General features: G+C 36.6%; 1 protein-coding gene across 3 annotated transcripts in view; it reads right to left on the bottom strand.

Moving 5' to 3' along the window:
• Nucleotides 1-12,466, bottom strand: part of LOC126930507 (solute carrier organic anion transporter family member 1B3) — a 409,969-nt gene that overhangs the window by 104,569 nt on the left and 292,934 nt on the right. The window contains exon 2 of one of the 3 annotated variants that reach the window (XM_050747599.1): nucleotides 3,057-3,196. The exons of 1 other annotated variant lie outside the window; for it this stretch is intronic. The gene's annotated coding sequence lies outside the window, so the exon portion shown is untranslated. Of the gene's footprint in view, nucleotides 1-3,056; nucleotides 3,207-12,466 lie in introns of those variants that run through there. One more of the 3 variants, XM_050747600.1, reaches the window with a different exon arrangement.

Genomic DNA, 12,466 nt, shown 5'->3' with positions numbered 1-12,466 from the left:
TTTAGTGTATGTAAAGTGCCTTACATAATGCCTGGCACATTATAGATTCAATACCTAATTAGACTAATTGTATGAGATTTGCATATTATATATTTTTAAAGCAGTTAATTTATATTAAATGAGTACAAATAAAATCTCTGAGATCTGTATCCTGTAGATATGTCCAATAGGTTTTAGCCCCAGAGTTCTCATGTGTGTACCACAGGCACACCTCAAGAGGGAACCATCAGGCTCTCAGCAGATCCGCCAGTACCTGAACATTTCAGTTCCATTGGTGCTGATTAAGAGACAGCTCCAGAAAGCTACACTCTCCTGGAAAGAACCCCTATTCTACATATTATTCTCCAAACATGTTTCTATACCCACCAATGCTCAAAGCTCTGGCATCATCAAGACCAATATTACCATGGCAATTATCTCTCTTATGTTAGTGACCACTAAAAGAAGGTAAGGATTCCCTGATGACTCATCACCACTTCTCTAATCCCCATAAGGCTCTGCACATTCCTATTTTTGCCCTCATCTTCTCTCTCGCTCCCAATCCTGGACTGAAATTCTTCTCTTGAGTTTTCTGGAACTCATCACTAATCATGACTGAAACTCCCCTTACCTTTACCTCTTCTCCAAGTTATTTTGCTTCACTTCTGGCTTGAACTTAAAAATTGGTCTTCCCTGAGACACTCCCTCTCCCGCAGCAGTGATACACAGGGGTTGCCTTATCCCCCATATTGCTGCAAACCAGATGGACTGGTTTCCAATGTGCCTCACTTTGCTAGTTCCTTTACATTTCCCCACCCTTTACACTCATAATCCACAGTTTTGGATCTCATATTAAAAGACTCTATCACTTATTCTTCTTGTTGAAATCATCTATCCACCCTCAGTCATTCCCACTCATTTCATGACAATTTTAGCTCTCGATTCAAAGCCATTCTCTCAAAATGCTACTACTATTTTAATTATTCATGATTGTGATGACCACGAAGAGAATCTTTTTAATTCTCTCTCTTTTTTTTTTTTTTTAATTTTTAGCCTTCTGCTCAATGATCTTGGCTTCTACCTACTGCTATGGGCATATCCTAGACTTCACACCACTGTAATCTCTCCATAATATCAAAGATTGGAGCACCACTCTTTATCATTCCTAGCTCACACTCAGTAACACCCTAGATCCACATGCTTCCACTGACCAGGATATATAACTTACAATTTGATTTTGCCGGAGATTTCACTGTTCCTTATCTATACATCTGGGTTAATTTAATGGTCATGGTAATCACTGTCTTCTACATAATTTCATGTAATTTTGACTATTTAGCATTATTTTAATTGCATGTGAAAGCCACAATCTTGATGAAATTTAACTCTCAAATAACTGCACATTTCCCTCATGAAGCTAAATGTAACTGAGGAAAATCTCTCAACCATGCTGACTTTAAACGTATGATTAGGAAGCCCAAATGGACCTTTTATTTTGCCAAGAAGTCGTTTACATGATTTTGCATTCTGAGTATTTTGTGCCTTCATCTTTTTTTTTTTTTGAAATTCTAATACATCTCTTCCCCACCTTCAGCTGATGACCTATTTGACTGAAAAAAAAATAAATAAAGAAGAAACTTCAAAAGCTTCCTTGACCATACTTATCTACATAAAGCCCCAGTATCACATGGTCTACCTTCATGAACTACCCAAGTTTAAGCTAAGGCCAGTCTCCACTTGCATATGACATTGACTCTTCCCCTTGTGTTTTTAAGGATATCACCATCCTCTTTTTAAAGAAATGTTTCCATCAGCATGTAAGCATGCCGTCACTTTTTCATCTTCCAAAAATCTCTCTTTCGATCCCATGTTTTCCTAATATTGCCCTATTTCTGTGTTATTTTCACAGAGAAATAGAGTGTTTAATTATTGCTTTCAATCTCTCTCTTTCCATTCTCCTTGAGCACACTCTTATCAGGTTTTTGCCCCCCAAAATTTCCACTGAAACTACTTTTCCTAAGTCATAAATTACCTAAATGCTACATCTAATAGTCCTCATCTAACTTGAGCTATTAGCAGCAATTTTCAGAACTGAGAATTCCCTCCGTAAGCAAAACTTTGCAGGACACTACCCTTTGTGGTTTGCCTTCTAACTCACTGACTTACCTATTTACACCTCATTTACTCTAAATTCTTTATCTTTGTCTTCCAAATTGAAGCATGTCAGAAAATAACCTTATCGTGTGTTTGTGACTTCATCTATTCTCCAATCTTTAAATCCTATCCATATGTTGATAATTCCAAAATTTTTTATCTAGCCAAGTTACTCATGAACTCCAGATTTATCCACTGACTTCTCACCATCTTCCTATATATCTCTAATAGGCATCTTACACTTAGGATTTTCTAACCTGGTATCTTTGTCTTCCCTTCCCAAACCTCTCCTCTTATAATAATCCCCATTTCCAAGGATTATTGTCCAGGGAAGACAATAATCCCCATACATTGTAATTCTATCATTCCAGTTGCACACATGCGTGCACATGCACACACACACAATATTAGAATCATTCTTCTCTATTTCTCACACTCATATTAGGCTCTAATTTCAAAATATACCCAGAATCTGATGATTTTTCGCCTCCTCCACAACTTTCAGGATGATCCTAAATTATTGCAATACCCTCATACTTGCATCTCGGCTTTTCTCCTGACCACTCACAGCCCCTCTTCCCCAACCTCATTCCCCTGTGTAAATCTTAACACATCAGTGAGGGTCATACCATGTCACAGCTTTGCTCAAATCCCCCATTGGCTTCACAGATCAACTCAAAAATCAAAAGAACAGCTTTAAGGCCTTATAAGTTATACATCCTCTACTGAGGATCTTTGTTCCTAGTTTTCTTCCTGTCTGGAATGTTCTTTCCCTATAGCTGCATAGCTTACGCCTTCACCATATTCTAGTACCCACACAAATGACCCTTTTTCAGCGAGGTCTTCTCTAACAGTTTTTTAATATTACTCCTTTTGGTACTCAATTATTATTCTCTCATCATCATACTATAAATTTTACTCACATGTTTTGTTTACTGCCAGCCTTCCTTTGCCTCAACAACCATTAAGTTATGCTGCAGAGGAATCGCCAGACGAACAAAGATAGGTTTTTGTTTTCCTTGTTCACTGCTGTATACTCAGTTCCAAGAATAGTGTCTCATACCTAGAAGATACTCAATAAATATGTTTTAAATAAATAAATGAAATATCTATTTTAAAAATGCATACCAATGAACTGATGTTAAAAACAAACACTTAATCTGCAATAGTATTTTTAAATGGTAAGAAAGATGACAGTAATTGTATGTGAAGCAGTTATTCAATCATCAATACATGTGATACAAATAGGAAGCAGTCAACATTTATTTTGTTTAAAGAGTCAAACTTGACCATGAAGCAAGCTACATGATTCTTCCTTTTACTTGAAATGTTTTATCTACAGACGTCCACTTTTTGTTTCAATTGTTTTTCTGCTCAATTATTATTGCTTTGCAGATGCTCACCCTGACCTACTTAAAAATGTAACATTTGTAAATTTCTACTTTCTTGCCCTAACCCCCCATCTCTTAAAATTACATGATTTTATGAAATATGTTTGTATATTGTCTTTTCTTCCATAAATATGATCAACAAAAGATCAGGAACTTCATCTTTTTTCATCAGTCATCAGATTCTAGTATAGTGCTTGGCATATTACCACAAAGAATAAATCATTATACATAGAAAATAAATTATTATTATAATAAATTAATATTAAAATAAATTAAGATAATGAATTATAGGAACTTAACCTTCATTAATATTAATTTATTATAATAAATTTAGCTTTATTATAATAAAGTTCATTGTAACTTAATATTACAATAAATTATTATTATAGAAAATAAATACATTGAATAAATGAATCAGCTATGCCTTCAAAAATCTCTCCATTATCAACTTCATGAATTCTGAACATGTCTGGCACAAAGAAAGAGATCTGGTATCTCTTCTTCTATCTTAGCTATTAATCCTCTACCCCAGTGGCCTTCAATGTGAGATATTCACTCAGAAATATGAGAAGGCTTTCAGAAGGATGGGAAAGCACAGATAAAGGTTTTCAAAAAAATTCAGTTATGTTTATCTTTTCAAAGAACCAGGTTTTTGTTTCATTTATCTTTTGTATATTTTTTGTTTCAATTTCATTTAGTTCTGCTCTGATCTTTGTTATTTCTTTTCTTCCACTAGGCTTGAGTTTGGTTTTTCCTTGTTTCTCTAGTTCCTTGAGGTGTGATGTTATATTGTCTATTCGTGCTCTTTCAGACTTTTTGATGTAGGCATTTAATGCTATGTGCTTTCCTGTTAACACCACTTTTGCTGTATTCCAGAGGTTTTGTTAGTTTGCATCACTATTATTATTCAGTTCAAAGAATTTTTAAATTTCCATCTTATTTCATTGTTGACCCAAAGATTATTCAGGAGCAGATTATTTGATTTTCATGTATGTGCATGGCTTTGAGAGTTCATTTTGGAGATGATTTAGAATTGTATTCCACTGTGAACTGAGAGAGTACTTGATATAATTTTGATTTTTCTAAATTCATTGAGACTTTCTTTGTGTCCTATCGTATTGTCTATTTTGGTGAATGTTCCATGTGCTGATGAATAAAACGTATATTCTGCAGTTGTTGGGTAGAATGTTCTCTACATATCTGTTAAGTCTGTTTGTTCTAGGGTATAGTTTAAGTCCATTGTTTCTTTGTTGATTTTCTGTCTTGATGACCTGTCTAGTGCTGTCAGTGAAGTATTGAAGTTTCCCAATATTATTGTATTGCTATCCACCTCATTTCTTAGGTCTAGTAGTAATTCTTTTATAATTTTGGAAGTTCCAGTGTTAGGTGAATGCATACTTTTTTGATTGTAATATTTTTCTGTTGGGTTATTTCTTTTATCATTATATAATGTCTCTCTTTGTCTTTTTTAACTGCAGCTGCTTTAAAGTCTATTTTGTCTGATATAAGAATAAGTACCTCTGCTCACTTTTGGTGTCCATTTGCATGGAACATCTCTTTTCATCCTTTTACCTGAAGTTTATGTGAATCCTTATGCATTAGGTGAGTCTCTTTAAGACAGCAGATACTTGGTTGGTGAATTCTTATCCATCCTGCCATTCTGCATCTTTTAAGTAGAGCATTTGGGCCATTTACATTCAACATTAGTATTAAGATGTGAGGTACTATTCTATTCATCATGCTAGTTGCTGCTTGAATACGTTATTTTTTCTTTATTGTGTATTGTTTTATAGACCCTGTGAGATTTATGCTTTACATAGCTTCTATTTTGGTGTATTTTGAGGTTTTGTTTCAAGGTTTAAAACGTCTTATTGGCATTTCTTGTAGAAATGGCTTGGTAGTAGCAGATTCTCTCAGCATTTGTTTGGATAAGACTTTAACTTTTCTTTATTTATACAGCTTAGTTTTGCTGGATACAAAATTCTAGGCTGATAATTATTTTGTTTAAAGAAGCTAAAGATAGAATCCCAATCCCCTCTAGCTTATAGGGTTTCTGCTGAAAAATCTGCCATTAATCTGATAGGTCTTCCATTATGGGTTACCTGATGCTTTTACCTCACAGTTCTTGAGATTCTTTCATTTGTCTTCACTTTATGCAACCTGATGACTATGTGCCTAGGTGATAATGTTTTTGTGATAAATTTCCAAGGTTTTCTTTGAGCTTTTTGTATTTGGATGTCTGGATCTCTATCAAGGCCAGGAAAGTTTTCCACAATTATTTCCTCAAATAAATTTTCAACACATTTATATTTTCCTTCTTCCTCAGGAACACTTATTATTTTTAGGTTTGGTCATTTAACATAATCCCAAACTTCTTGAGGGCTGTTCATTTTTTAATCTTTTTTATTTGTCTTTATCAGATTGGGTTAATTCAAAAGTCTTATTTTCAAGCTCTAAATTTACTTCTTTTACTTGTTTAGTTCTATTTTTGAAACCTTCCATGTATTTTGCATTTCTCTAAGTGTATCTTTAATTTTCAGAAGTGGTTATTGTTTTTTATGTATGTTATCTATTTCTCTAGAGAGTTTTTCATCCATATCTTATAATTTTTAAAAATTTTTTAAGCTGATTTACATCTTTCTCTGGTGCCTCCTTGAGTAGCTTAATAATCAACCTTCTGAATTCTTTTTCTGGCAATTCACATTTGCTTGCTTTGGATGCTGGTGAGCTAGTGTGATCTTTTGGGTTGTTATAGAAACTTGTTTTTTATATTTAATGTGTTGTAAAAACTATTAGGCAGCTATAGATATCCAGTGTGTCAAGACGATCTCAGAAGGCTTACAGTCAACAGAACAGGGAACACATTTTTAGAGGTCTAAGGCAGATGAGCAAGATGATCCAAGCAGGTCACAGCTGGAATTTCGGGAGACACTTAATTAGCAGGAGTTGAGGACAGGAGAATGCTGTTGCTGCAAAGAAAATCTGAGGTATTGTGGTTGGTCTTTGTTATATCATATGAGAATATATGACTTCAGAATTCTATGAGAAAGTTGAAATTTTCAGAAAACCTCTTTATCTTGTTTTCTACATTATTGATCATATATCAGAAAACTGAGCACTAATTAGTATTTCTGTTATAGTAAACCAAAGCCACATTGGTGCTGTTCAAGAGGACACACATTTTTTAGCCACTGAGTATAAAAAGTATTATTCTAGACTTGAGCCCAAGAGAACCAGAGAGAGTTGAGAAAAGAAAAGTTTCTATCATACAAAATATTTTAAAGGACTCTATCATAAATTCCTGTCAAAATAGCATACGTGCCATCTACAATCAGATATATAAAAATGAACAAACAGTGAGATACCATTTTGCAATAAATTATTGAATACTGAAAAAACCCTATGTCTGATAAATATGAATAAGCAGGGACAATCTGTATGGAAAAGCCATTTTGGTAAAATCTTTTTGAAAAGAAACTTGAAAAGTGAACTTCAAAAAGCTTACACTCCTTGATTCAGTAATTTTGGTTCCAAGATGATATACTGTAGAAAACTACAGATGTATTTAAATAATTACATAAAAAGATGTTTATTTCAGTATTGTCTATACTTTGATAAAAACTATTATGACAGACACAATGCATTGAATGATTATAATGTTTCTGACATTGTGCTTGGTGATTGAGCCTGAGAAGGGGAAATAAAGGGGAGAGAAAAGAGGGGAAAAAGATAATAGAACAGAAGTAATAGAGCATTGCCTACTCCCTCTATTTCCTAAAAGTCTGATGATTTGGTACTTTAGGACTTGAAAAAAGCTAGTTTAAAAGTGAAAGAGGCTGGATGCAGAGGCTCACGTCTGTAATACCAGCACTTTGAGAGGCTGAGGTGTGCAGATCACGAGGTCAAGAGTTCGAGACCAGTTGAAACCTCATCTCCACTAAAAATACAAAAATTATCTGTGTGTGGTGGCGACGCCTGTAGTCCCAGCTACTCGGGAGGCTGAGGCAGAAGAATCACTTGAACTCGGAAGTTGGAGGTTGCAGTGAGCCAAGATTATGCCACGGCACTCTAGCCTGGGTGACAGAGTGAGACTCCATCTCAAAAAAAAAAAAGTAGACCAACCTGATACGTAATTCAATAATTTGCATATTGATATATTTTCTATATCAAATAAGAATAACTGGTACAATATGCTTTTAAAATTCTACAGGGACATATCTATGTTCAAAGACAATATAAGCATTGCCCTTGACATCTGGTTTTCCAGAAATTAAACAGAAATATAAAGGAGTAAACAGAACTGAATTCACAGGCTGAATGCACAGGCTTACGTCTATAAATGGGCAGTGGTTTCTGGGATATCAATTTCCAAAGGGAAAATAATGTATCTATATGGAATGAAGAGATTAATCCAGATTCATGATTTCAATCTAATTAATGAGATAGAACACCTTGTACTGTGTTGAGTCGTGTTCCTCAAAATATTCATATTCATTCAGAAGTTCATGATATTACCTTATTTGAAAACGAGGTCTTTGCAAATGGAATTAGTTAAAAGTTAAAATGAGGTTATGCTGGATTATAGTATGACTTAACTCTTATCACGAATGTCTTTTCTATATAACAGAAATGATTGATAATAAAATAAAATTTTAAAAATAAAAAGCAGAATTTAATAAATAGACTATGTACTATAGAGGTAACAAAAAGTAAAACACTATGTTTTTGAAAAGGTAAAACATAATAACAATAAAAATAATCTAGAAAGACAAGTAAAGAGAGAGAGGAAGCATAAATAAACACTATTAAGAATAAAAAGGCAAGGAGGGGCCAAGTTGGCCAAATAGAAACAGCTTCGGTCTGCAGCTCCCAGTGAGATCAGCGCAGAAGACAGGTGATCCCTGCATTTCCAACCTAGGTACCCAGCTCATCTCATTGCAACTGGTTGGGCAATGGATGCAACTCACGGAGAGTGAGCAGAAGCAGGGTGGGGTGTTGCTTCACTGGGCAGTGCACAGAGCCGGGAACCTCTCTCTCCCAGCCAAGAAAGCGGTTAGGGACAGTGCTACCCACCCTGGATACTACACTTTTCCCACAGATTTTTGCAGTCTGCAGATCAAGACATTCCCTCATGAGCCTACACCACCAGGGCCCTGGGTTTCAAGCACAAAACTGGGTGGCCGTTTGGACAGGCACTGAGCTGTGGGAGTTTTTGTACTCCAGCAGCACCTAGAACTCCAGTGAGACAGGAGAACCATCCAGTCTCCTGGAAAGAGAGCTGAAACCAGGGAGCCAAGTGGTCTCACACAGTGGGTTCCCCTCCCATGGAACCCAGCAAGCTAAGAACCACTAGTTTGAAATTCTCACTTCCAGCACAGCAGTCTGGAGATACCTGGGATGATAGAGCTTGGTTGGGGGTGGGGCAACTGTCATTACTGTGGGTTTAGTAGGCAATTTTTCCCTGACAGTGCTAAGCAGACTGGGAAGTTTGCATTGGGCAGAATTTCCCACAGCGTAGCAAAGCAACTGTGGCCAGACTGCTTCTCTAGCTTCCTCCTCACAGGGCAGGGCATCTCTGCAAGAAACGCAGCAGCTGCTGTCAGGGGCTTGCAGATAAAATTAATCATTCCAGCCTGCCGGCTCTGATCCTGACAAGGGGAATTCTCCCAGCACGTGCACGAGCTCTGCTAACAGACAGACAGCCTTCTCAACTGGGTCCCTGACGTCCGTGCCCCCTGAACGGGAAAGACCTACCAACAGGGATTGCCAGTCACCTCATACAGGAGAGGTCTGGCTGGTATCAGGCCAGTGCCCCTCTAGGATGAAGCTTCTGGAGGAAGCAGCAGGCAACAATCTTTGCCATTCTGCAGCCTCCACTGGTGATACCCAGGTGAACAGGATCTGGGGTTTGCCTCTAGCAAACTTCAGCAGACCTGTAGAAGAGGGGCCTGACTGTTAGAAGAAAAACTAAAAAACAGAAAGCAATAACAACAACAACATCTACAAAAAAGACCTGCCCACAAAAACCCCATCCAAAGGTCAAGAGACTCAAAGATCAAAGGCTTGCCCACAAAAACCCCATCCAAAGGTCAACGGCCTCAAAGATCAAAGGTAAATAAATCCCTGAGGGTGAAGAAAAACCAGTGAAAAAACATTAAAAATTCCAAAAGCCAGACTGCTTCTTTTCCAAAGGATCGCAACAGTGCTGCAGCAAGGACACAAATCTGGACAAAGAATGAGATTGATGAATTGACAGAAGAAGGCCACAGAAGGTGGATAATAAAAAAACTCCTCTGATCTAAAGGAGCATGTTCTAATCCCACTCAAGAAAGCTAAGAACCTTAATAAAACGTTACACAAAATTCCAACTAGAATAACCCATTTAGAGAGGAATATAAATGACCTGATCTAGCTGAAAAGCACAGCAAGAGAGCTTCGTGAAGCATACGCAAGCATCAATAGCTGAATTGATCAAGTGGAAGAAAGGCTATCTGAGATTGAAGACTGCCTTGCAGAAATTAGGCACACAGACAAGATTAAAGAAGAAAGAATGAAAAGGAATGAGCAAAGCCTCCAAGAAATATGAAACTATGTGAAAAGACCAAACCTATGATTAATTGGTGTACCTGAAAGTGACGGGGAGAATGGAACCAAACTGGAAAACACACTTCAGGATATTATCCAGAAGAATTTCCCCAAGCAAGCAAGACAGGCCAACATTCAAATTCAGGAAAGATAGAGAACACCACTAAGATACTCCACGAGAAGATCAACCCCAAGATACATATAATCACCAGATTCTCCAAGGTCAAAATAAAGGAAAAAATGTTGAGGGAGGCCAGAGAGAAAGGTCAGGTCACCTACAAAGGGAAGTCCATCAGACTAACAGTGAATGAATGTCTCAGCAGAAACCCTACAAGCCAGAAGAGAGTGGGGACCAATATTCAACATTCTTAAAGAAAAGAATTTTCTACCCAGAATTTCAAATAAAGCCAAACTAAGTTTCATAAGCAAAGAAGAAATAAAATCCTTTCCACACAAGCAAAATGCTAAGGAATTTTGTCACCACCTGGCCTGCCTTGCAAGAGCTCCTGAAAGAAGCACTAAATATGGAAAAGAAACTGGTACTAGCCATTGCAAAAACAACCAAACATAAAGACTAATGACACCATGAATAAATCACATCAACTAGTGTGCAAAATAACCAGCTAGCATCATGATGACAGGAACAAATTAACACATAACAACATTAACCTTAAATGTAAATGGGCTAAATGCCCCAATTAAAAGGCACAGACTGGCAAATTGGATAAAGAGTCAAGACCAATCAGTGTGCTGTATTCAGAAGGCCCATCTCACATGCAAAGACACACACAGGCTCAAAAAAAGGAATGGAAAAATATTTACCAAGCAAATAAAAAGCAAAAAAAAAAAAAAAAAAAAAAAAAAAAGAAAGAAAAGAAGCAGGGGTTACAATCCTACTCTCTGAAAAAACAGACTTTAAACCAACAAAGATCAAAAAAGACAAATAAAGGCATTACATGATGGTAAAGGGATCAATCGAACAAGAAGAGCTAACTATTCTAAATACATATGCACCCAGTACAGGATCACCCAGATACACAAATCAAGTTCTTAGAAACCTACAAAGAGACTTAGACAAACACACAGTAAGAGTGAGAGACTTTAACACCCCACTGTCAATATTAGACAGCTTAACAAAACAGAAAATTAACAAGAATATCAGGACTTGAACTCAGCTCTGAAGCAAGTGGATCTAATAGAGATCTACAGAACTCTCCAACCCAAATCAACAGAATATACATTCTTCTCAGAGCCACGTGGCACTTATTCTAAAATTGGCCCCATAATTGGAAGTAAAACACAAATGAAAAAGAACTGAAATCATAACAAACAGTCTCTCAGAACACAAGGCAATCAAATTAGAACTCAGGAATAAGAAGCTCCCTCAAAACTGCACAACTACATGGAAATTGAACAACCTGCTTCTGAATTACTCCTGGGTAAATAAGGCAGGAATCAAAAAGTTCTTTGAAACCAGTGAGAACAAAGAGACAACAAATCAGAATCTCTGAGACATAGCTAAAGCAATGTTAAGAGGGAAATTTATAGCATTAAATGCCCACATCAGAAAAGCTGGAAAGATCTCAAATCAACACCCTAACATCACAATTAAAAGAACTAGAGAAGTGAGAATGAGAGCAAACAAATTCAAAAGCTAGCAGAAGACAATAAATAACTGAGATCACAGTAGAACTGAAGGAAATAGAGGCACAAAAAAACCCTTCAAAAAATCATTGAATACAAGGGCTGGTTTTTCGAAAAAATTAACAAGATAGACCTCTAGCCAGTCTGCTAAAGAAGAAAAGGGAGAGGAATCAAATGGGCACAATAAAAAATAATAAAAGGGATATCTCCACTGACCACACAGAAATACAAACTACCATCAGAGAATACTATAAACACCTCTACCCAAATAAACTAGAAAATCTAGAAGAAATGGATGAATTCCTCAACACATACACCTTTTCAAGACTATATAAGGAAGAAATTGAATCTCTGAATAGACCAACAAGTTCTGAAATTGAGGCAGTAATTAATAGCCTACTAACCAAAAAAAGTCCAGGACCAGACAGATTCACAGCCAAATACTACCAGAGGTACAAAGAGGAGCTGGATCCATTCCTTCTGAAACTGTTCCAAACAATGGAAAAAGAAGGACTCCTCCTTAACTCATTTTACAAGGCCTTTACCATCCTGATGCCAAAACCTGACAGAGACACAAGAAAAAAAGAAAATGTCAGGCCAATATCCATGATGAACACTGGATGCGAAAATCCCAATAAAATACTGGCAAACGGAATCCAGCAGCACATCAAAGGCTTATTAATTTCATCCCTGGGATGCAAGGCTGGTTCAAC

This window comes from Macaca thibetana, chromosome 11, assembly GCF_024542745.1.
Source record: "Macaca thibetana thibetana isolate TM-01 chromosome 11, ASM2454274v1, whole genome shotgun sequence".
Taxonomy (NCBI): domain Eukaryota; kingdom Metazoa; phylum Chordata; class Mammalia; order Primates; family Cercopithecidae; genus Macaca; species Macaca thibetana.
The sequence above is the reverse complement of the archived record's forward strand: the minus strand, read 5'-3'. Positions and strand labels throughout refer to the sequence as shown.